Source organism: Macaca mulatta, chromosome 1 (genome assembly GCF_049350105.2).
Source record: "Macaca mulatta isolate MMU2019108-1 chromosome 1, T2T-MMU8v2.0, whole genome shotgun sequence".
In the NCBI taxonomy this organism is placed as follows: domain Eukaryota; kingdom Metazoa; phylum Chordata; class Mammalia; order Primates; family Cercopithecidae; genus Macaca; species Macaca mulatta.
In genome coordinates, this window is record NC_133406.1 from 179,810,574 (window position 1) to 179,837,713 (window position 27,140).

General features: G+C 38.9%; 1 long non-coding RNA gene across 1 annotated transcript in view; it reads left to right on the forward strand.

Moving 5' to 3' along the window:
• Positions 1 to 27,140, forward strand: part of LOC144333114 (uncharacterized) — a 48,619-nt gene that overhangs the window by 19,893 nt on the left and 1,586 nt on the right. The window lies entirely within an intron of this gene.

Genomic DNA, 27,140 nt, shown 5'->3' on the forward strand with positions numbered 1-27,140 from the left:
AGGACTTTAGATTGCCTTTGTTAATTGTTTTCTGTCTTGTAGTTTTTTGTTCTTTTTCTTTCTCTCTTTGTGTTGTCATTTTGGTATTGACATGTTTTGAATTGTTTTTAAATTTCCTTTATGTATCTTCTATGTGTATTTTCTGTGTAGTTAACATGATGCTTACATAAAACACTTATAGTTATAACAATCTACTTTAAGCTGGTAACAACTTAACTGCAATCACATAGAACTATACTCTTTAACTTCTTTCTCCTTCACACTTTGTGTTAACTCTTATACTATAATTAAAAGTGATTTATGGACCACCATTACAATATTCTGTATTTGTTTATACATTTGCCTTTACCAGCAAGCTTTATACCTTCACATGTTTTTGTGTTGCTGTCTAGCATCCTTTTATTTCAACTTGAAGGACTCTCTATAGCATTTCGTGCAAGTCTAATGGTGAGGAACTCCTTCAGCTTTTATCTGGGAAATTCAGTGTTTCTGTTTCATTTTTGAATGTCAGTTTTGCCATATATAGTATTCTTTTTTCATTTTTATTTTTCTGTTTTTTACTTTTAGCACTTTGAATATATTCTCCTATTTCCTGCAGGCCTGCAAGGTTTCTGCTGAGAAACCCATTGATATTCTTATATAGAATCCTTTTCATGTGGTGAGTAGCTTTCCTCTTGCTGCTTTCAAAATTCTCTCGTTGTCTTTGACTTTTGGCAATTTGACTGTGATGTAGAATTTTACAAGTTTATCTTAATTGGGATCCTTTAGGCTTCTTTTATCTGTATGTCCATTTCCTTCCCCAAAGTTGGGAAAATTTCAGCCATTATGTCTTCAAATAATCTTTATGCCATTGTCATTCTCTCTCAATCTCTCTCTTTCTCTCGCTTCCTTCTGGAGTAGCTATAATGTGTAATTAGTCTGCTTAATGGGGTTCCGTAAGCCCCTTAGGCTTTCTTCATTCATTTTCATTTTTTTTTTTCCTTTTGTTCTTCTGAGTGGGTAATCTGAAGTGATCTGTTTTTGTTGATTCTTTTTTTCTGCTTCATCACTTTTACTGTTGAACCCCTCTAGTGAAATTTTCAATTCAGCTGTTGTGTTCTTAAGCTCCAAAATTGCTCTTGGTTATTTAAAATTTTTTCTCTTTGTTGATATTCTCATTTTGTTCATTTATCATTTTTCTAACATCTTTGTGATGGTTATTTTGAATTCTTTGTCAGGTACTTCGTATACCTCTATTTCTTTAGGGTTGTTTACTAGAGATTTATTTTGTTCCTTTGATTGAGATATGTTTCCCTATTTCTTTATGTGTCTTGTAACTGTGTTGGTATTCATGCATTTGAAAAACAGCCATCTCTCCTAGTCTTTACTCACTGACTTCATATAGGGAAATAACTTCACCAGTTATCTCAGCTAGAGATTGCGAGGACCTCTCATGTCTTTTCTGGAGATGTGTTTTCTTTGGTTTCTCCCAATTAGAGAGGCTTGCAAGTTGTTTTTTTTTCAGAGATTGTAATCTCTTGCTCCCTCTGGTGTCTATCTCTAGTATTATGAGTTTTCTGGTGCAACCACAAGCAACTGCGTTTTTAGGTTTTTTTTTTTTTTTGGTCCCTATGGCCCTAAGCACATGAGGTATGTTGGTTTCCCATTAGGACTCTGAACCAGATGAGGCAAAAACTCGTCCCTCAGGAAACCCCCTGAAAAGGCAGAATGCTGGACACACACACCACCCTCCTCTTTTTTTTCCCAGGGAAAAAGCCACAGCTAGGTGCTTACTCCTGATTACAACAAGCCGTGCTAATTTCTATCGGTGATATTACAAGTTCTCTGGCACTGCCACAAGCCACTGACTCTCTTTTGCTCTCTGTGGCTTCCAGGCATCCAATGTATGTCAGTTCCCATGAATCTTCTGAGTCAGGTGAGACAGAAACCAGTTCCTTGGGCAGCCCCCCCAAAGCTGAAACTTTGAACATACATTTCATTCTTTTCTCTACCTGTCACAAGAGAAGCTGTATGTTGGGTTTTTCCTCCCAGAGATGTGCTGGCTTGGGGGAGGGGCTAACATTGTTGAAATGAAATGAATTTCTTACCTATTTCAATGCAGCTGCTCTTGGCTTTGAGATTGCCTGGGGGTATTGTGACTTCCTAACTGATTTCTAGGTTCTCATAAATACTTTTTGTCTGTATATTGTTGTTTAGTTAATGTTTCTGTAGGGGAATGGGGTTTGGGGTTTCCTATTCCTCTATCTTGATGATGTCACTCTTCTATATCTCTTAAATAATGAAAAATTAAAACTTGCTCACTCCACCCTCATATGTGCAAAGACACACACACCTTATTATCCTACCTATGACCTCCTTTTTATTTATGCAATTCTCCCCCTAACGTATCCTCTCTCTCAACATTGCCCAGCAAGTATGCCCCAAGGTCCCATGAATAGGTTTAATAACATCTTTAGACCTAAGCTATAGGAATCCCTGCTCTAGGTCTTGTACTGAAAGATAATGCATACCACAAATACAAAAAGACAGATTTATTTAAGAGCACAGGGGCACCTCTGTCACTCAGGATCTGGTGTTGAGGGCTGACATATGCAACCCTAAACATCTGTTCTTATGACTAACATCTTCTGGACCTCAAGGAAAAACTTTTTTTTAAAAAAAAATCTCTTAATATATGTCCCTGAAACATGCTTTAAAGGTTTGCGGTTTGTGTCATTGCCAATGTTGAAGCTAGTCCCTATTTTAGAATGTGGGAAATATTTGAACAACAGAAGTATTTAGGTAAAAGAAGAGACGAATTAGTCAATTTGTGAACTCTTTCTTTTCAAAAAGCTTTAATATGGAGATTCCTACTCAATAAAGAATCATTTCCCAGTGACATGGAGGGTACTTTTTCTTGCTTCTCTGTCTTCTGGTTCTGGAGATACATCCATTGGTATGGTATTTATAGCAATCATAGGTGGCAGATGAAGAACTATTAACTTTGTAATAGTTAAAATTTATATTACCCTGAAATTTATATATAGGAAGAAGTAACATGTATGATGTCTGATACGGATTCTTTACCTTTCTGTTAAATCTGGTTACTGTGTTTAAAATGGTGAAAATCATTAGACAAGTGATAATTTATACAATGAAATTATAACAGTTTATAAAGCTTTCTATGATAGTGATAATTTATCTCATGTAATCCCACTATAATGTTTGCATATTCTATCTAAAATTTACAGATCTTTCTAAATCTAAGACAACAGTCTAATTGCTTTAATAATTTTATTGATAGTTCCAGTTTCTCCTGCCTCTGAAGAGTGAGTTTTCTCTAAACTGAAATTAGTATAAACTTACCTAAGAACTACAGTGACACGGGAATAATTGTGTAATTTGGTGTTACTATTAAAGGAACAAAAATTATGTGACAATCTTGATTATAATAGCATACAAAAATTTTTGCCTAAATGAAGGAAAGAAAATTTTGTGGAATTAGTGTATAGCATTTTATAAATTATGTATTCCTTTATTTTAGTAGTCAACAAACATCAATCAATTATTAGTAGAACAGTGGTTAAAGTAGATTAGTAGAACAGCCAGACACGTACGATATTAATTAAATTCTGTTATCTTTGATATCTTGTTTATTTTCAGTGACATAAAAATCATAGCTTCACACATATTTTTACATTTTTGTTTCTGTTAAAGTATATTTGTCAATGTAGGGATGTAGAAGGCAGTTTATGTAAGTTTACTAGTTTGATTATGAATTTTGAATTTAGACATCCAGTAGAGGGGCCTCTAGCTATACTCTTGTCCTGAACCCATAAAATGTTTGAACCTGGTCTGAATAGGTTATAGTGTGACAGCCAACACTTGTGACTACTGTGACACTGAAAGTATCGATGAGCAGGTGTCTGAAAACATGGAGCTGCTGATCATATCTGTGGAGCTGTTTGAGGGTGCTGTAGAAGTGCAGTGCTCAGCCCAAGGAACATGGGTGAGGGGAATAGGATATGGTTGAGGGTCCTGGTATGGCATCTTCTTTTTGTCCCCTTTGAGTAGCCTCAAGCAAGCTGCAGAATTACTACTCTAATCATGAAAGCATATTTATAGCTTCATCACTGTTTAAAATACTGGGTTTGAGAAAATTTGACTTACATCCATACCAATTCACATTTTCTTTCTTTTTTTTTAAGTTCTGGGGTACATGTGCAGGATATGCAGGTTTGTTACATAGGTAAACATGTACCATAGTGGTTTACTGCGTCTATCAACCCATCACCTAGGTATTAAGCCCAGCATACATTAGTTATTTTACCTAATGCTATCCCTCCCCCAACCTCACCCCCTGACAGGCTCCAGTGTGTGTTGTTTCCTTCCCAGTGTCCATGCTTTCCTATTGTTCAGCTCCCACTTATAAGTGAGAACATGCGGTGTTTGGTTTTCTGTTCCTGTGTTAGCTTGCTAAGGATAATGGCTTCTAGCTTCATCCATGTCTCTGCAAAAGACATTATTTTGTTCCTTTTTATGGCTGCATAGTATTCCATGGTGTACATGTACCACATTTTCTTTGTCCAGTCTGTCATGGATGGACATTTAGGTTAATTCCATGTCTTTGCTGTGGTGAATAGTGCTGCAGTGAACATACGTGTGCATGTATCTTTGTAATAGAATGATTTATATTCCTTTGGGTATATACCCAGTAATGAGATTGATGGGTCAAATGGTATTTCTGATTCTAGATCTTTGAGGAATCACCACACCACCTTCCACAATGGCTGGACTAATTTACATTCCTACCAACAGTGTAAAAGTGTCCCTATTTACTTACAACCTTGTCAGCATCTGTTGTTTCTTTTTTAATAACCACCATTCTGACTTGCGTGAGATGGTATCACACCATGGTTTTGATTGCATTTCTCTAATGATCAGTGATGTTGAGTTTTTTCATATGTTTGTTGGCTACATAAATGTCTTCTTTTGAGAAGTGTCTGTTCATGTTCTTTGCCCCCTTTTTATTTTATTTTTCTTATAAATTTGTTTAAGTGCCTTGTAGATTCTGGATATTAGAACTTTTTCAGATGGATAGGTTCCAAAAATTTTCTCCCACTCTGTAGGTTGCCTGTTCGCTCTGATGATCATTTATTTTGCTGTGCAGAAACTCTTTAGTGCAATTAAATCCCATTTGTCAATTTTCGCTTTTGTTACAATTGCTTTTGGTGATTTTGTCATGAAATCTTTGCCCGTGCCTGTGTTCTGTATGGTATTGCCTAGAGTTTCTTCTAGGGTTTTTAATAGTCTGGGGTTTTACACTCAAGTCTTTAATCCATCTTGAGTTAATTTTTCTATAAGGTGTAATGAAGAGGTCCAGTTTCAATTTTCTGCATAAGGCCAGCCAGTTTCCCAGCACCATTTATTAAATAGGGAATCCTTTCTCCACTACTTGTTTTTGTCAGATTTGTTGAATATCAGATGGTTGTAGATGTGCAGTCTTATTTCTGAGTTTTCTATTCTGTTCCATTGGTGTATGCATCTGTTTTTGTACCAGTACCATGCTGTTTTGGTTACTGTAGCCTTGTAGTATAGTTTGAATTCCAATAGTGTGATGCGTCCAGTTTTTTTCTTTTTGCTTAGGATTGTCTTGGCTATAAGAGCTCTTTTATGGTTCCATATGAATTTTAAAATAGTTTCTTCTAATTCTGTGAAGAATGTCAATGGTAGTTTATTTGTTTATTTATTTATTTTTATTTTACTTTAAGTTCTAGGGTACGTGTGCATGACATGCAGGTTTGTTACATATGTATACATGTGCCATGTTGGTGTGCTGCATCCATTAACTCATCATTTACATTAGGTATGTCTCCTAATGCTATCCTTCCCCCCTCCCCCAACCCCACAACAGGCCCCAGTGTGTGATGTTCCCCTTCCTGTGTCCAAGTGTTCTCATTGTTCAATTCCTACCTATGAGTGAGAACATGCGGTGCTTGGTTTTTTGTCCTTGCGATAGTTTGCTGAGAATGATGGTTTCTAGCTGCATCCATGTCCCTATGAAGGACATGAACTCATTCTTTTTTATGGCTGCACAGTATTCTATGGTGTATATTTGCCACATTTTCTTAATCCAGTCTATCATTGATGGACATTCGGGTTGGTTCCAAGTCTTTGCTATTATGAAGAGTGCCACAATAAACACATGTGTGCATGTGTCTTATAGCAGCATGATTTATAATCCTTTGGGTATATACCCAGTAATGGGATGGCTGGGTCAAATGGTATTTCTAGTTCTAGATCCTTGGGGAATCGCCACACTGTCTTCCACAATGGTTGAACTAGTTTACAGTCCCACCAACAGTGTAAAAGTGTTCCTATTTTTCCACATCCTTTCCAGCACCTGTTGTTTCCTGACTTTTTGATGATTGCCATTCTAACTGGTGTGAGATGGTATCTCATTGTGGTTTTGATTTGCATTTCTCTGATGGCCAGTGATGATGAGCATTTTTTCATGTGTCTCTTGGATGCATAAATGTCTTCTTTTGAGAAGTGTCTGTTCATATCCTTTGTCCACTTTTTGATGGGGTTGTTTTTTTTCTGTGAATTTGTTTGAGTTGTTGTAGATTCTAGATATTAGCCCTTTGTCAGATGAGTAGATTGCAAAAATTTTCTCCCATTCTGTTGGTTGCCTGTTCACTCTGATGGTAGTTTCTTTTGCTGTGCAGAAGCTCTTTAGTTTAATTAGGTCCCATTTGTCAATTTTGGCTTTTGTTGCCATTGCTTTTGGTGTTTTAAACATGAAGTCCTTGCATATGCCTATGTCCTAAATGGTATTGCCTAGGTTTTCTTCTAGGGTTTTTATGGTTTTGGGTCTAACATTTAAGTCTTTAATCCATCTTGAATTAATTTTTGTATAAGGTGTAAAGAAGGGATCCAGTTTCAGCTTTCTACATATGGCTAGCCAGTTTTCCCAGCACCATTTATTAAATAAGGAATCCTTTCCCCATTTCTTGTTTTTGTCAGGTTTGTCAAAGATCAGATGGTTGTAGATGTGTGGTGTTATTTCTGAGAGCTCTGTTCTGTTCCATTGGTCTATATCTCTGTTTTGGTACCAGTACTATGCTGTTTTGGTTACCATAGCCTTTCAGTGTAGTTTGAAGTCAGGTAGCATGATGCCTCCAGCTTTGTTCTTTTGGCTTAGGGTTGTCTTGGCCATGCGGGCTCTTTTTTGGTTCCATATGAACTTTAAAGTAGTTTTTTCCAGTTCCGTGAAGAAAGTCATTGGTAGCTTGATGGCGATGGCATTGAATCTACAAATTACCTTGGGCAGTATGGCCATTTTCATGATATTGATTCTTCCTATCCATGAGCATGGAATGTTCTTCCATTTGTTTGTGTCCTCTTTTATTTCATTGAGCAGTGGTTTGTAGTTCTCTTTGAAGAGGTCCTTCACATCCCTTGTAAGTTGGATTCCTAGGTATTTCATTCTCTTTGAAGCAATTGTGAATGGGAGGGAGTTCACTCATGATTTGGCTCTCTGTTTGTCTGTTATTGATGTATAGGAATGCTTGTGATTTTTGCACGTAGATTTTGTATCCTGAGACTTTGCTGAAGTTGCTTATCAGCTTATGGAGATTTTGGGCTGAGATGATGGGGTTTTCTAAATATACAATCATGTCATCTGCAAACAGGGACAATTTGACTTTCTCTTTTCCTAATTGAATACCCTTTATTTCTTTCTTCTTCCTGATTGCCCTGGACAGAACTTCCAACACTATGTTGAATAGGAGTGGTGAGAGAGGGCATCCCTGTCTTGTGCCAGTTTTCAAAGGGAATGCTTTCAGTTTATGCCTATTCAGTATGATATTGGCTGTGGGTTTGTCATAAATAGCTCTTATTATTTTGAGATATATCCCATCAATACCTAATTTATTGAGAGTTTTTAGCATGAAGGGCTGTTGAATTTTGTCAAAGGCCTTTTCTGCATCTATTGAGATAATCATGTGGCTTTTGTCTTTGGTTCTCTTTATGTGCTGGATTACATTTATTGATTTGCGTATGAACCAGCCATTGCATCCCAGGGAAGAAGCCCACTTGATCATGGTGGATAAGCTTTTTGATGTGCTGCTGGATTTGGTTTGTCAGTATTTTATTAGAGGATTTTTGCATCGCAGGGATATTGGTCTAAAATTCTCTGTTTTTGTTGTGTCTCTGCCAGGCTTTGGTATCAGGATGATGTTGGCCTCATAAAATGAGTTAGGGAGGATTCCCTCTTTTTCTATTGATTGGAATAGTTTCAGAAGGAATGGTACCAGGTCCTCCTTGTACCTCTGGTAGAATTCATCTGTGAATCTGTCTGGTCCTGGACTTTTTTTGGTTGGTAGGCTATTAATTATTGCCTCAATTTCAGAGCCTGTTATTGGTCTATTCGGTGATTCAACTTCTTCCTGGCTTAGTCTTGGGAGGGTGTATGTGTCCAGGAAATTATCCAGTTCTTCTAGATTTTCTAGTTTATTTTTGTAGAGGTGTTTATAGTATTCTCTGTTGGTAGTTTGTATTTCTGTGGGATCGGTGGTGATATCCCCTTTATCATTTTTTATTGCATCTATTTGATTCTTCTCTGTTTTCTTCTTCATTAGTCTTGCTAGTGGTCTATCAATTTTGTTGATCTTTTCAGAAAACCAGTTCCTGGATTCATTGATATTTTGAAGGGTTTTTTTTTTTGTCTCTGTCTCCTTCAGTTCTGCTCTGATCTTAGTTATTTCTTGCCTTCTGCTGGCTTTTGAATGTGTTTGCTCTTGCTTCTCTAGTTCTTTTAATTGTGATGTTAAGGTGTCAATTTTAGATCTTTCCTGCTTTCTCTTGTGGGCATTTAGTGCTATAAATTTCCCTCTACACACTGCTTTAAATGTGCCCCAGAGATTCTGGTATGTTGTGTCTTTGTTCTCATTGGTTTCAAAGAACATCTTTATTTCTGCCTTCATTTTGTTATGTACCCAGTAGTCATTCAGGAGCAGGTTGTTCAGTTTCCATGTAGTTGAGCTGTTTTGAGTGAGTTTCTTAATCCTGAGTTCTAGTTTGATTGCACTGTGGTCTGAGAGATAGTTTGTTATAATTTCTGTTCTTTTACATTTGCTGAGGAGTGCTTTACTTCCAACTACGTGGTCAATTTTGGAATAAGTGTGATGTGCTGAGAAGAATGCATATTCTGTTGATTTTGGGTGGAGAGTTCTGTAGATGTCTATTAGGTCCGCTTGGTGCAGAGCTGAGTTCAATTCCTGGATATCCTTGTTAACTTTCTGTCTCGTTGATCTGTCTAATGTTGACAGTGGGGTGTTAAAGTTTCCCAAATTATTGTGTGGGAATCTAAGTGTCTTTGTAGGTCTCTAAGGACTTGCTTTATGAATCTGGGTGCTCCTGTATTTGTTGCATATATATTTAGGATAGTAAGCTCTTCTTGTTGAATTTATCCCTTTACCATTATGTAATGGCCTTCTTTGTTTCTTTTGATCTTTGTTGGTTTAAAGTCTGTTTTATCAGAGACTAGGATTGCAACCCCTGCCTTTTTTTGTTTTCCATTTGCTTGGCGGATCTTCCTTTATCCCTTTATTTTGAGCCTATGTGTGTCTCTGCACGTGAGATGGGTCTCCTGAATACGGCACCTCATGGATCTTGACTCTTTATCCAATTTGCCAGTCTGTGTCTTTTAACTGGGGCCATTTAGCTGATTTACATTTAAGGTTAATATTTTTATGTGTGAACTTGATCCTGTCATTGTGATGCTAGCTGGTTATTTTGCTCGTTAGTTGATGCAGTTTCTTCCTAGCATAGATGGTCTTTACAATTTGGTATGTTTTTGCAGTGGCTGGCACGGGTTGTTCCTTTCCATGTTTAGTGCTTCCTTCAGGAGCTCTTGTAGGGCAGTCTTAGTGGTGAAAAAAATCTCTCAGCATTTGCTTGTCTGTAAAGGATTTTATTTCTCCTTCACTTGTGAACCTTAGTCTGGCTGGATATGAAATTCTGGGTTGAAAATTCTTTTCTTTAAGAATGTTGAATATTGGCCCCCACTCTCTTCTGGCTTGTAGAGTTTCTGCCGAGAGATCTGCTGTTAGTCTGGTGGGCTTCCCTTTGTGGGTAACCCAACCTTTATCTCTGGCTGCCCTTAATATTTTTTCCTTCATTTCAACTTTGGTGAATCTGACAATTATGTGTCTTGGAGTTGCTCTTCTCGAGGAGTATCTTTGTGTTGGTCTCTGTATTTCCTGAGTTTGAATGTTGGCCTGCCTTTCTAGGTTGGGGAAGTTCTCGTAGATAATATACTGCAGAGTGTTTTCCAACTTGGTTCCATTCTCCCCATCAGTTTCAGGTACACCAATCAGACGTAGATTTGGTCTTTTCACATAGTCCCATGTTTCTTGGAGACTTTGTTCATTTCTTTTTACTCTTTTTTCTCTAAACTTCTCTTCTCGTTTCATTTCGTTCATTTGATCTTCAATCACTGATACTCTTTCTTCCAGTTGATCGAATTGGCTAGTGAAGCCTGTGCATTCGTCACGTACTTCTCGTGCCATGGTTTTCAGCTCCATCAGGTCATTTAAGGACTTCTCTACACTGGTTATTCTAGTTAGCCATTCGTCTAATCTTTTTTCAGGGCTTTTAGCTTCTTTGCGACGGGTTCAAACTTCATCCTTTAGCTCGGAGAAGTTTGATTGTCTGAAGCCTTCTTTTCTCAACTCGTCAAAGTCATTCTCTGTCCAGTTTTATTCCATTGCTGCCAAGGAGCTGCGTTCCTTTGTAGGGGGAGAGGTACTCTGATTTTTAGAATTTTCAGCTTTTCTGTTCATTTTTTCTCCATCTTTGTGGTTTTATCTATCTTTGGTCTTTGATGATGGTGACATACAGATGGGATTTTGATGTGGATGTCCTTTCTGTTTGTTAGTTTTCCTTCTAACAGTCAGGACCCTCAGCTGCAGGTCTGTTGGAGTTTGCTGGAGATCCACTCCAGACCCTGTTTCCCTGGGTATCAGCAGCAGAGGCTGCAGAACAGTGAATATTGCTGAACAGCAAATGTTGCTGCCTGATCGTTCCTCTAGAAGCTTCATCTCAGAGGGGTACCCGGCTGTGTGAGGTGTCAGTCTGCCCCTACTGGAGGGTGCCTCCCAGTTAGGCTATTCGGGGGTCAGGGACCCACTTGAGGAGGCAATCTGTCCTTTCTCAGATCTCAAACTCCATCCTGGGAGAACCACTACTCTCTTCAAAACTGTCAGACAGGGACATTTAAGTCTGCAGAGGTTTCTGCTGCCTTTTGTTTGGCTATGCCCTGCCCCCAGAGGTGCAATCTACAGAGGCAGGCAGGCCTTCTTGAGCTGTGGTGGGCTCCACCCAGTTCGGGCTTCCTGGCTGCTTTGTTTACCTACTCAAGCCTCAGCAATGGCGGGTGCCCCTCCCCCAGCCTCACTGCCGCCTTACAGTTTGATCTCAGACTGCTCTGCTAGCAATGAGCAAGGCTCGGTGGGTGTGGGACCCTCTGAGCCAGGCACGGGATATAATGTCCTGGTGTGCCGTTTGCTAAGACCATTGGAGAAACACAGTATTAGGGTGGGAGTGACCTGATTTTCCAGGTGCCATCTGCCACAGCTTCCCTTGGCTAGGAAAGGGAATTCCCTGACTGCTTGTGCTTCGTGGGTGAGGTGATGCCTTGCCCTACTTCAGCTCATGCTCAGTGGGCTGCACCCACTGTCCTGCACCCACTGTACGACAAGCCCCAGTGAGATGAACCCGGTACCTCAGTTGGAAATACAGAATCATGCATCTTCTGCGTCGCTCATGCTGGGAGCTGTAGACTGGAGCTGTTCCTATTCGACCATCTTGGAACTGCCCTCCCTGTCAATGGTAGTTTAATGGGAATGTCATTGAATCTATAAATTACTTTGGGCAGTATGACCAGTTTCATGATACTGATTCTTTCTATCCATGAGCATGAAATGTTTTTCCATGTTTGTGTCCTCTCTGAATTCCTTGAGCAGGGGTTTGTAGTTCTCTTTGAAGAGGTCCTTCAGTTCCCTTCTTAGCTGTATTCTGGATATTTTATTCTCTTTGTAGAAATTGCCAGTTCACATTTTCAAAATAAATTTTGTTATCTTTGTCAATGAAAGAAAAGAAGGCCCTTAAAATCTTATTAAAATGTTTATTTTTAATCGACAAATAATAATTGTAATTTTTATTATTTTAACTCTTTCACATTTTTAGCAGTTGTAAAAGTGGTTTGAATTTTTTATCAACTACTTATAGAGGAGAGACTTCTTTTTCATAGTGATTATTAAGAATTTTTGAAGAGACTTAAAAAAAAATCTTGATCGAAGACTGTGTGTAGGCTGGGTGCGGTGGCTCATGCCTGTAATCCCAGCACTTTGGGAGGCCCAGGTGGGCAGATCATTTGAAGTCAAGAGTTTGAAACTGGCCTGGCCAACATGGTGAAATGCCGTCTCTACTAAAAATACAAAAATTAGCCAGGTGTGGTGGCATAGGCCTGTAATCCCAGCTATTTAGGAGGCTGAGGCAGGAGAATCGTTTGAACCCCGGAGGTGGAGGTTGCAGTGAACCCAGATTGCGCCATTATACTCCAGCCTGTGTGACAGAGCGAGACTCCATCTCAGGGGTGGGGAGGGGCAGGGAAAGACTGTGTGTAACTATTTCAGGCACAAAAACATCTGATAATGAAGTTCTAGTCACAGACACTAGCTCCAGTCTTGCATTATAATATGTGAAAATAGTTTTTAAAACTATAATTTCAACTTTTATTTTAGACTCAAATAGTCTATTTGAGTCTATATTTTCCATATTTTCATATGCCAAGCCCCTAAATTTCCTCTAATTTACCCCAGTGTGCCTTATGAAATAGAGCAATTCTCTACATATGCCATGACATACTAAACACTGGAATCCCCGCTTTATCTGATAAGCAATCTTGGCAGAACTCTGTAGTCACCATGGGAGGTTTACAAAACACTCAGGCCTGGTCCACCCCAAGAATCTGATTTAGTTGGTCTGGTTTGGGGTGGGGAGTGGAAACTCAGTGTCCTCTCTGTTCTGAGAGTGGATCTGAATGTTAGAATGGCCAGGAGAGCTTGGGAAACACAGATGCCTGAGCTTCACCTCAGACCACGGAGTCAGAATATCTGGATCATGGGTTTTGAGCCCCATACCATTTTAAGGTGATATCCTGCACTCTCCTTCAATGTGGTGGTAAGCCTCATTGCTCAGCCTTCTAGTTAGAAGACTACTAAGAGAGGAATTGAAACATTGACATTGGTTTGAGGTTTACAAAATATTAACTCCATTACATCCAAGGATTTGGGACTTGGGTTGCAAAACATTTAGGAGTATTGGAAGCTGTCTTTTAAGTGATGTCAGTTGCGTAACACTGGTGGATTCTGATGGCCTAGACAATGATTTTCAACCCTGGTTCATGTTAGAATTGCCTAGAAAGCAAGAAACAAACACAGAAACAAAAACCCAAACATGCTTGGGCCTCATCCCAGACCAATTAAATGAGAATCTTCAGCAATGGGATCCATATATGGTCTGTTTTTCAAAAAGCTTCTCAGGTGATTTTAATGAATAGCCAAAACTGAGAACAATCGGCTTAAGGGAAATGTGCAGGACTTGTTTTCCAATTGTTTCCCTGCCCCTGTTTGTCCAGTCACACTGGTCTACTCAGTGTCCAGTGTCCATACCTATTCCTAACTCAAATTTTGTGATTCTCATGGACTACACAATCTAACATGGCCCTACTGTTCTTGCCCAGTGTATCTTTCATTGCCCAGTAATGACTTACTTTGTCTGCAAAACCTCCCTTTGTTGCTCCAGCTCTCAGTGACTGCTTCTCCTATAATTTCCTCTAATTATAATACATATTCTCATCTGTGAGAGAAGAAACAATGCTGTCTCCATCATTATGTCCCACCATAAGGAAAGTCTACCCACGACAGGTTTTTAGGAAATGCTGCTGCTGCTCTTGCTGGCTGTGCTTTCCTTAGGGAAGTGAATAGATTCCACTTTGTGGAGATGGCGAAGAACTGGAGAAACCCAAACTCTCATTCATCTGTATTTTTTCTCCTACTATTTGAGGCATTTTTAGAGGGTAGGTGAGAGTCCAGGCTGGTGCAGAGGGATCCTACAGTGGTGGGATTTTCTATTTTACCATGCTTACTTTACGCCCATGCCATGTGTGAGTAGGTGCTAGTTGAGGAACAATGTTCGTTACAATGAAAAATAGCTCATGTCCAAAATCCATAATAATATGTCCAAAATTTCATAATATGAAATAATATTATGAATATTATAATAACATAATAGCTTATGTCCAAAATTTCATAATACAATGAAAAATAGCTTAGGTCCAAGTCCATAGCTTGGATATGCACCTCTTGTTTCTAGATCTCCGTTGGCATCTTCTAAATATCGCTCAGTGTTTCCTTATTTGGAAAAGGGATCTTAAGTCTAGCCCAAAGCTCACATGAACCACTTTTATATTCATTCATTCATCTATTCACCACTCACTGGTTGAACACTTTGTGTGCCAAGGACCCTGTTAGTCTCTGTGAAGCTCCCATTAGGCCTGTCTGCTAGCTAAGTGCCTACAACTTTCAGAGCTAGGATTTACAGAGTAACAGAATACTAGTTTCTCACAAAGTATTTTTCTTCATTTTATTTTAAACTCATTTACATTTTATTAATGAAACACTTTAGCTAAATTGTGCAGGCTAAACACATTTAGAAAAACAAAACTTTTACCTAAAATAAAAAAGATGTAATCTTTGTGAATGTTTACAACAGTGAGGTAAATAGATCCATATTCATGCAAACACAGACTTACAAATACAATGCAAATGCACATATGATATGTGTTGCTAATGCATATGCAGACCCTTGTAACATGTCCATTTCAACACTAAATATTTAAAGTCTTCTTAAAGATGCCAACAAGTTGCTAATTCACGGTAATTTCATTCCTCTCTAAAACCTTATAACAGTTCCAAATATGACTGGTACATAATTTTCAGTGCGGATATTGAAGCCTCAAGTTAGAAATTGCATAATTACTGTGTAATTATGTGGCTTTTGGTATGTATACACACTGAGTGGCTGAAGAAGGGCTTAGTTCATTTTGTACACTTATAAACTATTCACCTGCTTTGCTGGCTTTCTTGAATTTGCATTCGTATATGCAAATAATACCTCATTTTATGAGCATTCGCCCATAGCCAAAAAATAAAAAATAAAAAAAAAGGAGTCTAATGAAAACACAACTGAGTCATTGGTCTGTTCTACAATGTTGCTGAAACATGAATCTCATTTCTAACCTCTAGATCTTTTGTGACATAATCAATTCACTTGAATTTTGGAAGCAGAGCCTGTTTTTTTTTTTTTTTTTTTCTGTTTTTATTTGAGGTTCGGGGGTAGATGAGCAGATTTGTTATATCAGCAAATTGAATGTTGTGGGTGCTTGGTGCACAGATAATGTTGTCACCCAGGTAATTGGCATAATACCGAAAGGTAGTTTTTCAACCCCCCTACTCTCGCCCTTCACCACCGTGGTGTCTATTATTCATTCCCTTTTTTATGTCCATTGTGTACTGACTATTTGGCTCCCACTTATAAGTGAGAGCATGCAGCATTTGGTTTTCTGTTCCTGCCTTAATTTTCTTGGGATTATGGCCTCCAGCTACATCTGTGTTGCTTCCAAGGACATGATTTCATTATTTTTTATGGCTACATAGTATTCCATGGTGTATAGGTACCACATTTTCTTTATCCAGTCCACTGTTGATGGGCACTTGGGTTGTTTTCATGCCTTCTCTATTGTGAATAATGCTGCGATGAACATATGCATGCATGTGTCTTTATGGTAGAACAATTTATATTCCTTTGGGTATATACCTAGTAATAGTATTGTTGGGTTGAATGGTAGTTCTATTTTAAGTTCTTTGAGAAATCTCCAGACTGCTTTCCACAGTGGCTGCACTAATTTACATTCCCACCAGCAGTGTATAAGCATTCCCTTTTTTCTGTAACCTTGCCAGCATTTGTCTTTTTTTTTGACTTTTTAATAGTAGCAATTCCGACTGGTATGCGATGGTATCCCATTTTGGTTTTGATATGCATTTCCCTAATGATTAATAATATTGAGCATTTTTTAATATGCTTGTTGGCTGTGTGTATGTCTTCTTTTGAGAAGTGTCTGTACATGTCCTTTGCCCATATTTTAATTGGATTGTTTAGTTTTTGCTTGTTGATTTAAGTTCCTTACAAATTCTGGATATTAGACTTTCATCAGATGCATAGTTTGCAAATATTTTCTCCCATTCTGTAGGTTGTCTGTTTACTCTGTTGATGGTTTCCTTTGCTGTGCAGAAGCTCTTTAGTTTACTTAGGTCCCACTTGTCAATTTTTGTTTTTGTTGCAATTGTTTTTGGAGTCGTCATCATGAAGTCTTTGCCAGGGCCAATGTCCAGAATGATATTTTCTAGGTTTTCTTCTAGGGTTTTTATACTTTTACATTTAAGTCTTTAATCCATCTTGAGTTGGTTTTCATATATGGTAAAAGGTAGAGGTCTAGTTTTCATCTTCCGCAAATGGGTAGCCAGTTATCATGGCATCATTATTACGTAGGGAGTCCTTTCCCCATTGTTTGCTATTGTTGGCTTTGTCAAAGATCAGGTGGTTGTAGGTATGTGACTTCATTTCTGGGTTCTATAACCTATTCCATTGGTGGTCTATGTGTCTGTTTTTGTACCAGTACCGTGCTGTTTTTGTTACTGTAGCCTTGGATTATATCCCTTCATATAATTTGTATCAACTCTCAAGTTCTTGTTTGTGTATTATTTCCTAGGCAAAGCAACCTCATTTCCAGCTGTGTTCTTGATACAACATGTGTTTCAGTTCCTTTACCATGCTTTTTTCTAAAAGCATCATGGATGAAGTGTTGTTTCTACTGCCAAAGGATCCCCAGAAAAATTGAGTTTGGTCAAGGTCCTCAACTTCACTGGAATCTGCTCACATGGACCATCTTTTTTCAAGGGTCTCACCCTTTTCCATTCAATACCATAACAGTAATACAAGAGATCCTATAAGCTTATGATACATTTTGTGTTGTAGTTCAGGTACCTTTAGGATTAGATTTTTCGTTTAGTTTTCTGAAATTTCTACCTGTGGTTATAAGAGATAGGGTTTCTTTTAGTATAGAAGCATTCTGGCTCTTTAACCAGACATATAACTGGGAATTTAAAGCCCTAAGTTCATCATTTCCTCTCCCTCACTAAGTTCTCCATAACTCTTAGGAACCATATACCAACTCTTTGTTTTTACTAAAATATTCTATGGCAGCAGCTAGTTGGTCACCCAAAGACCTTCTCTTCCATAGGCACTTGATTCCAGGTGGTAAAGATGATAATTTAGGGAACAATTTTCCACTTCATGCTGTGGATTAACAGTATCCCTTTTACCACTGACAATTTGGTCATTAATGCCTTTTTACTGAGTCAGATTAGAAAACCAGGGGCTAGATTTAGGGAAGAGACTACAAATACCTAGGGTATAAAACATAAGGAGCAATTGTACCACTCTGAGAGTGAATGTCTCCTTAATGTTTGCATCTAAGCAACTCACTTGTCTTACCCTAGTCCCTAGTCAGACAATCAATTCCAGATTTTCAGTTGTAAAGTTTTGTGTTGCTGAAACCACCTCAGTTTTCCATTGCTATACAACAAACCACCTAAAAATTAGTGGTTTTTCAAGAAGCCATTTATTTATTCATGATTCTGTGGGTTGGCAATTTGGACTGGGCTCATGCAATTTCAGATAATTGGTGGGTTTTCTAGGAAGTGGCTGGTCCAGATGGCCCCTTCATATATCTGGGGCACAACTGGGACTCATCTAGGGTGGCTGCACCAGTTGGAAATACTGCTTTTCTCTATCTCTACTTGTCTTTCTTACCATGTAATGTTTTATCCCCAAGGAGGCTAGCCTGGAGTCTATTCATAGAGTGACAGTGTTCTAAGAGGGTACAAGGTAAGAAGGAAAACTGTACATTGCTAATGATGACAGCAGAAGCACTAAGAAGCTAAAAAAGACAAAAAATAAAAAATAAACTTTTCTTGCTCTTTACCTTGGAAGTTGCAATGTCATCCCAGATGAAAGAGGTGTAGAAATAGACTTTCTGCCTCAGAGGTAGGAACTTCAAAGGATTTGTAGCCATTTTTACACCCTCCCTCCTGAGTATATCCTCTGGCCACACTTATTTACATTCCTCCCATATACGAAATATATCCATTATTTCCAAAGAGTTCCAAAGCCTCATCCCATTTTGGCATAGGCTTGAAGCCTATTATCTCATTGTCTGCATCAGGTCTAGTTGGAGATGAGATTCTTCTAATGTAGCTCCTTGTGGGTGGTGGTTCTTGACCCAGAGTCCTATGAACTAAAAAGACAAAGACTCTTTCCCTCACACACCCCACATACAATAGTGATATTAAGAAAGGATAACTGCAAAAGACATGCACATTTGAAAAGGAGAGGTTTGGAAGGTAAATAGCATTAGCTGATCCACAGAAATTCTGGAATCTAGCAGGGTACATGTCAGACCACCCTACTCCAGTAGTAAAATATGTTTCTTGACTAGGATTCAGTTCTGCGCCCTGAGTGTGGTTCTCTAACTCATTGTTCTCCTTTGCTCTTCATTTCTTTTTTTTTTTTCAATAGAGCTCTCTGAGGTCTTTCTTTTTTTGATAAGTGATGGCCTGTGTATGCAGATGAGCCTATTATCAGTCTATTTCTGCATAGAAATTTTTAGAGCCAGTCATTATCCTTACCTAATGCAGGAGCAGAAAACCAAATAGTACATGTTCTCACTTATAAGTAGGAGCTAAATGATGAGAATACATGAACACATAGAATGGGACAATAAACACTGGGGCCTGTTGGAGGGTGAAGGATGGGAGGAGAAGAGGATCAGGAAAAATAATTAATGGGGACTAGGCTTAATATCTGAGTGATAAAATAATCTGTACATTGAACCCCAACGACACAAGTTTACCTATGTAACAAACCTGCACATGTACCCCTGAACTTAAAAGTAAAGTTTTAAAAAAAGAAAGTTTTGGAATCAGAGGGCTCTTTTCATTTTGAATGGTTTCCCTTTTTTTTCAGTTCATTTTTGCAGTGCTTTTCTTAGTACAAGTTTGTTACAATTTTTTTGAGTTTCCTATGTACCTTATTAGTGCATGTCCCAAAGACATATCAATATGTCTTTTTGAGAAATACTTTCATCTTATGGTGCAAATATGAGTCTTACTGGTCGATATCCTTAAGATATTTAACCCTCATTTTGCTAACTGAGGAAACCTATTAGTCACTGACTTAAATTTTCCTGAGGTCTTAATAAAGCATCTTATAACCACATGCTTAGTTTGCATGACCCTGAGGCCAATTCTTAATTCTAGAATGTTTTACTGGCTCGAGAGACTAGGGGAATGTGAAACAGTTTTATTTTACAATTCAGTAAATCCTGAGATGTGCATGCATGCACACACACAAAGTGTTTGCTCATAGCAGTATGGTTTGCATATAGATGAAAAAGCTTCTGTTTGAAGATTGGTCATTTTTCTCTTTAGTTCTTATCTCTGTTAATGCACCTTATTGTATGTAGATAAAAAGATGCCAAGTGAGGCTTTCAAAAGGCATGGTGGCTCACGCTGATAATCCAAGCACTTTGGGAGGGCAAAATGGGAAGATCACTTGAGTCTAGGAGTTTGAAACCAGCCTGGGCAACAAAGTGAGACATTGCTTCTACAAAAAAAATGGGAAAAATTAACCAGGTGTGGTGTTGTGTGCCTGTGGTCTCAGCTACTCGGGTGACTGGGCTGGGAGGATCACTTTAGCCTGGAGGGTTGAGGCTGCAGTGAGCTGTGATTGTGCCACTGCACTCCAGCCTGGGTGACAGAGCAAGACCCTGCCTCAATTGAAAAAAAAAAGTGTCTACTTGGAAATCTTTTTAGGCGGGTCCACCAGATTATTGGGTATATAGTCTGTCTTCCAAATTACCACAAGTGACAGCTTTGCCAATTGTTTCACTATTACATGATATGTTTTGCTCCTTATCTGCCCTCCAAGAACAATTGATCACTGCTCTTTTAGTCCCTGAAAACAATGTCCTAATTGCTCTTCCAACCTCTGCTTGCTTGCCAGTCTCAAAGGCAATGCCATATATTTTGTTTTATGTTATGGCAGCTATTGACTTTTATGCAAAATTTTCTTTATTGACCAGGGACAAGTTAGGGAAGCAGAGCTCCTATGAGTGTTTGGATAAGGGATTAGTTATAGGAATTAGGCTTTATACAATTGTGGAAGGAGCTGACGAAGTGAGGGTCCCAAAAGAGGGCTGACGTATCAGAGAAATGTGTCACTAACCGATCTTTTTGAAGCATTGGTGCAACCGGACAAGCTGGAGCTTGCAGGGGTACCCAAGAAGGCAAGCATCACCAGCCACTGAGGTAGGACTATGAGGAAGCAACTCACAGTGAAATCAGCGAGAAGTTGTTGCCTCTGTGTAGCTACTGCATGTGTGACTCTCCCAGTAGTGTCTTGACAGTAGGCTGCCGTTGTTCAACAAAGCCTGGGGTATGGAAGAAGAATTAGCCATGAATAGGAGAAGAGTGAGGATAAACTGGAAACCACTGGATCTCTGTGTCTGTCTGTGTGTCTGACCTTCAAAGAGTAATGCTCATTATTCCACCTCTGTTACTCAAATCTCACACAAGTTCCTCTTTTAACTGACCTGAACTCAGAATCATGTTAAGAAGGAATTCTAGGACACAAAGTTTCCAGTTTAACAAGCTGACAATAGAACAATCCAGCATAAATACATTCATATCTTATGCCATTAATAGTTACTACATGAACACAGAATTAGAAAATTTTGATGCTCTCTTGTTATTTTTTCCCAACTGCACAGTCTTTTCCCCATTTTTGATTATCTAGACATCAATTTTATATAGCTCATTTTTCCCACCGGAGAAAAATTAATGTCCCTTATAAGAGCACTGTTTAAATAGCCCATAAATTTTAATAGCAAGTGGCTTTCTGTATATCATGTACTGTCTGCTGGTACCCACTTAATTTAAGGAATGTCAGAAACAGTCTCTTACTGTACGTTAATGGAAAATTAAATCATCTTACAGGGAGTTTCCTTCTTTTCTGATTTTTTTTTTTTTTTCTGGGAGAAACTCATCTTACAGGGAGTTTCCTTCTTTTCTGATTTTTTAAATTGTAACCAATTCTTCCTTTGATCTAAAGTATTCCAAAGCATTTGATACTTTTCCTACTATCTCTTTTTTGTGGTGAAAGTTCAGCTTACACTGAAGGACTTCCTTCTACTCTAGTAGCAATTTCAGAAAAACTACTTTAGTGCTTGAAAGGACCTCAGAGAACATCTAATATAATTCATGAATTTTATAGATGAGGAAACTCCAGACCAGGGTGGCAAACTAATCCCAGAAAGTAGGTATTACCATTCCATTTTACAAATGGAGAAAGACAGGATAACAAAAGTTAAACAAATTGCCCCAAATCACACAGCTAGTGGGTGGTGGGTCTGGGATATAGCCCACATGTGTTTGTTTTATGTGTTCTTTTAACTAAATCATTTCACTTGAACCACTGGGCCATCACTTAAGCTCCTGATATAACACAGTTGTATTTTGTGCAGTGCAAAGGATCAGCCCATGCGCCCTTAACTTAGGGATGGCGAGAATAAAGGTAAGCATTTTGGAAATGTTTATTTTTCTCCCTTTTGGAGCCCTTCCTCCTTTTAGCACCTTCTAAATAGGTAACCTATGATGACTGATTTGAACACTATCCTGGACACTAAATTATTGTCACCTAGGGTTGCTCTCATTCTAGCTATCCTTTGCCTATCTCTTATAGTGAGTGTCCTGTGTTCCTTCTTTAGTCTTTGGGACTACATCAGAGTAGACTGCTTATTTAAGGTCTGAGGCTACTTTGATGCTTGAGTTAGTTCAAACAGTTCTCCCAGAAAACATTTTAGTATCCACAGTTCGAAATAACTACCCCTTCTGTGAACATAACACCTTTCATCTTTTATTGTAATAATTAAATTAGTTTTCTATCTATAGTTCAGATTGTGAACTTCTTCTTGGCAGGCATTTTGTTTTCCATTTTTGCCTCCCCAAGATTAAGATGATGACTGACTCCAAGTGTATGTTAATAAATATCTATCAATGTGAATGCATGTGGAGGATCCTCTCAGTTGGAATCAGTCTGATAAGTGTTATAAGTATAGTGGAGTGTTCACACTTAAAAGTTTTATGCTGTCAGAACCTTCTCATTCTATTGATGAAGAGACTAAGATCAGGGTTGAAATGAAAGACTCAAAATTACACATCTATATTTTAAGAAAATTGAGAATAGAATTCTGGATGATTCTTATCCTATAGGATCTTCCTATGGCATCTGTGTTTTTCAAACACTTTTTTGACTGAAAGTCTTTGAATGAAACAGTATCAGCCCACCACATTACATGGTTAGAAGTATAACTGCTCTAAAGGTTGTAGTTAGTGTAGGGGGTGAGGGAGACAGAAGGCCATGGACAGTGCCTGCTGCATCCTCTGCCTCCACCCCTGGGGTCTGCAACCCTCAAAAGGGTTCCATGGAATACACTTTGAAAAACACTGCGCTACATTGTGCTCCTTTGCTTTCTCCTTTAGCTCTATAAATAACCAAACAAATTCACAAAGGAACAAAACAAAATCACACACTCCCCCTGCTGCCTATGACCTCTCCTCTAAGCAGGAAGTTTTGCCCACTTGGTAACCCCAGTGGGGATCAGAGGAGTGAGTGTCATTTTCAGTCCAGCAGTACAAAGTGCCCATTCTTGCACTTTTATGGTAGGCAGTGCAGCCGGGCGGGTCTCCCACGACACATCTGCAGGGCTATATCTCACAGGAAGTAGTGCAGCTCTTCAGAGATAAGTTTCACTGGGGAACAAAGAGGGATTTTGTTCACTGCTTCAAGAACGATGCATTGAACCTGGGCCTGGCTTTTCAATTCATGCAGCTAGAAACAAGGCAAAAATGACCCAACGTGCTTCTTCCTTCTTCTCAATTCAGGCAGTCATTTCCAAATCACCCTCCTCCTGCTGTCCAAAGAGATTGAGGAAGCATTCTCTTTCCATTTCTGTACCAATCGTCTCAGCTACCCCCACTGTACTCGCCGAAATCAATCTTGAACATTTACAAAGTTGTGTTTACTTCACACATTTTTCCTCTTTTGGGAATCTGGGCTGTTCAGTCTGTTGAGATTAAGATGTATCAAATTGTGGAAGCCATTGTTAAGGGTTTCTGAACCTATTACTTCTAGCAAAGTACCACCACCCATGGTGTTAGAGCTTTTTTTGTTTTTGGAAAAGCATGCTTGTGAGTCAAGATGGTTGGGTTTGATGTCCAGATTCCCTTTGACTAGATATTTGATTATGACCCTGAGCAATTTGCAAACTTTTCTGACTTTCCTCATTTGCAAAATGGGAATAATGATATCCCAGCTCCCATTTTGAAGTAGAAATAGAATCTCAGAGAGGTAGAGTGTTTTGCCCTATGTCCACAACAAGTTAGTGCCAAGGATAGCTGGGCAAGGCTTGTTATGTGCACTTAGGAAGCTGTACTGGCTGGTGAAGCAAACATATGACTCTCTGCTTTGTGTGTCATTTGGAGGCACAGATCTGACCACTTTTGACTTTCCAGAAGCCGTACATTTCCTGTGAGATAATGAGGTGTGGTATTGAGGCAGGCAGGATTTATATGGCAGTTAAATGTAGTTTGGTATCAAAAATATGATTGCATTATTCACTGTGGCATAGCAAAGATCACCTCTGCCCCCTTGCTTTTGGCTGGATCAGCAGATGTAGACCACGATTAAAGAAACACTGTCAAATATTTCTTTATAGTTTAATTTTCCTCTTACTCTCCATTGCTTGCAATGCCCTTGCCTCTGGGAAGAGTGGCAAAGTAAACATGGCTTTTCTTTTTTTTTTGAGACGGAGTCTCGCTCTGTCGCCCAGGTTGGAATGCAGTGGCCGGAAAACATGGCTTTTCTTACCAGTTTTGTCCTTCTTGCTTTTATAGAGTGATTTAAGAATTCAGATCGGCCCTGGATTATCACCTTTGGTGTGTTGCACATGAGAATGGGTTAGCTAAATAGGGACTGAGAATCTCCATTTGAAACACACCAAAGGCCTTTGGACAGCTGAGACAGTGCTTGGATGGGGAGATCACCACTCCCCTGAAGCAGCCCATTTTATTTCCAGAATGCCTTCATTGTTAGACACCAACACTTTCAAAGAATCAGAGAAGTTCCATGATGGGTTGGGTCAAATGTGGAGATTATGAGCTTTCAGTCCCAGGATGTGGTTAAACATAAACTGAATGTTCCCTTTTCAAGGAAGCTATCAAAGGGATTCCTGCTGAAGACTAGGCTGTCCTGGGTTTAAATATTAATTCTGCCACTTCTAAACTCTATAAATCTTAGTTTCTCATATGTAAAATGGGGCTAGGGGGCATTATGACCCTAATAATTACCCTATTGGGTTGTTCTGGGGGATAAAAACCCTATTGGCTAATAATTACCCTATTGTGTTGTTCTGGGGGATAAAGTGAGACAGTCTGTATTAAATGCCTAGCAATAAATGTAGTTCTCTATTTACTACTTTATTTATTTTTATTTTTATTTTTTCTTTAAAAAAAACAAGGTCTCCATTCTATTGCCCAGGCTGGAGTGCAGTGGTGCAGTCATGGCTCACTGCAACTCGACCTTCCAGGCTCAAGCAATTCTCGCACCTCAGCTTCCTGAGTAGCTGGGACTACGGGTGCACACCACCACATCTGGCTAATTTTTGTATCTTTTGTAGAGATGGTTTCACCATGTTGCCCAGGCTGGTCTAGAACTCCTGAGCTCAAGCAATCTGTCCACCTCGGCTTCCCAAAGTGCTGGTATTACAGGTGCATGCCACTGCACCTGACCTCTACTTACTTCTTTACAGGCATAGATATTTGCTCTTTGAGTAAATTTCTTTATCAATGGAAAGATTTATAATGGAAAAGGTTCAGGAACTGTGGGAAATGGATGGAAAACTCATTTTGGGAATGCTAATATGAGCATGTATGTATGACGTCAAGACTCTATCGAAGAATGATCTTTCTCAGTATTCTAGGTCAATGTAGAGTTACTTGATGCTCAGGAGAGCATCAGTGGTCCAGAGAGTCGAAGTTTTTGTTGAAGGATGGGAGTATTTATATTAGCAGTGATACCGTGGACTTGGGTTAGTTTGGATGGTGAGGGTGGGATGGGGCACAGAGTGTTGAGAGGCAAGGGTCCATGTGTTGAAGAAATTAGTAGAATTTGATTCCTATAGTTCTTTATAATCTATACTTGGAATAATTAGAAAGAAGGAAAATAAACAGTTGGAGAAAGAAAAATAGATATAAAAATGTGAAAAGTCAGAGTTTCTGTTGCTATAGCTAGGATACCTTGGGCAAGAAAGGGGAATGACAAGTTAGGTTACACCTAGGGCTTGAAATCAAACTATTTGAAGGAGGGATCTGGGTCTTAGGTAAGAGGGACTGATATTTTATAGTTCAATCAATGTAAGCATTAATAATAACAGCAGGGACAGAGTGTACTGATCTATTCTTATAGAGGGTTTCCCTGGGATTAATAAGGGAAAGAAGGAAGAGCAAGGGGAGAAGGAGGTAAGAGTAAGACAAATTTGAATTTTCTGTTCCATACATGGACATTTGCACTTGATACATATTTATAAATTTAATTAAAAAAATTGGTTAGGTAGGCATTACTATCCCACTTACAGATAAGGACATTAAAGTTTAGAAGTAGGATATTGTTTAATGTCACAAAGGTAGTGGGTGGAAAAAATTGGCTTTGAAATTTGGTTTTTGTAACCCCAGACCCTGTGTGCTTTCTGTGGTCCCATGCTGCACCTGAGTTATATAAATCCCTAGATTGGCTAAGAAGGCGGGACTAACAGTTTGTGGGTTTGTGGGTGGTCCCCTGGATGAAGAAAAACATCACTTTTTTTTTTTTTTTTTTGAGACGGAGTCTGGCTCTGTCGCCCAGGCTGGAGTGCAGTGGCCGGATCTCAGCTCACTGCAAGCTCCGCCTCCCCGGTTCACGCCATTCTCCTGTCTCAGCCTCTCGAGTAGAAAACCATCACTTTTTTTGCACCCTAGGTGACAAAGTTGCAGATGAGGGAGAGAGAGTGAAATCTACCCCCTTTTTGAGAAGACGTTTTCTCCAAGATCTGAACTCCTCAAAGAGTGGTCCCTGGACCCTGTCAGTTTATAAGCTGTTACTGGTCTGTGATGAGAAAAAGACTTTGAGCCAAACTAAAAATCAACTTTGTAATTAAGCACACTGCTTGATTCTACTTATATACTTTTTGTAGCAAGACTTTTTGGATGAAAAAAGCAACGCATGGATTTACATTGTGATGTAATCGCCTCATCACATCTTGGAAAAATACAAGCCTTTGACAGATTGACTACTTAGCATAGCACTATCCTAGAACCATCCCCTCACCAGGTCATGGTGAGCATTTTAACTGATAGTCCCTCAGGGGCTCTGTACCTCTCTCTCTGTTTAACAACTTTACCCGAGAAGAGTACAGATCACGTATGAGTTGAGCCAGCAGCTGAGGGACTTCCAGAGAAACACAATTCAAGACTCTGGGAAATGGGAGATTTCAAAGGACACAGGCCTGTGTTATCCCTCTGAGGTCTTTACTTAGCCTCTTAAGTGAGCTGCTATTATGAACAAATTTGACATACTATAACCTAGCCTATGATTTTCCTACAATATCTTTCATTATTTTAGGAACAGGAGGAATCCAGGATTCAGAAGAAAGCTATTTTTTCCCCAAGGAATTTATTATGAGCTGATTAAAATTGAGAGCTGGTGGTGATCCTTCAAAATTTAAAAAGAAAGTGTTTTCCTTAAGAAAATGAAAGCATCTCAAGACTTTGATGTATTTTTGGTCAGTATAGACACTTAGACGACCATATGAAAGGCAAAGG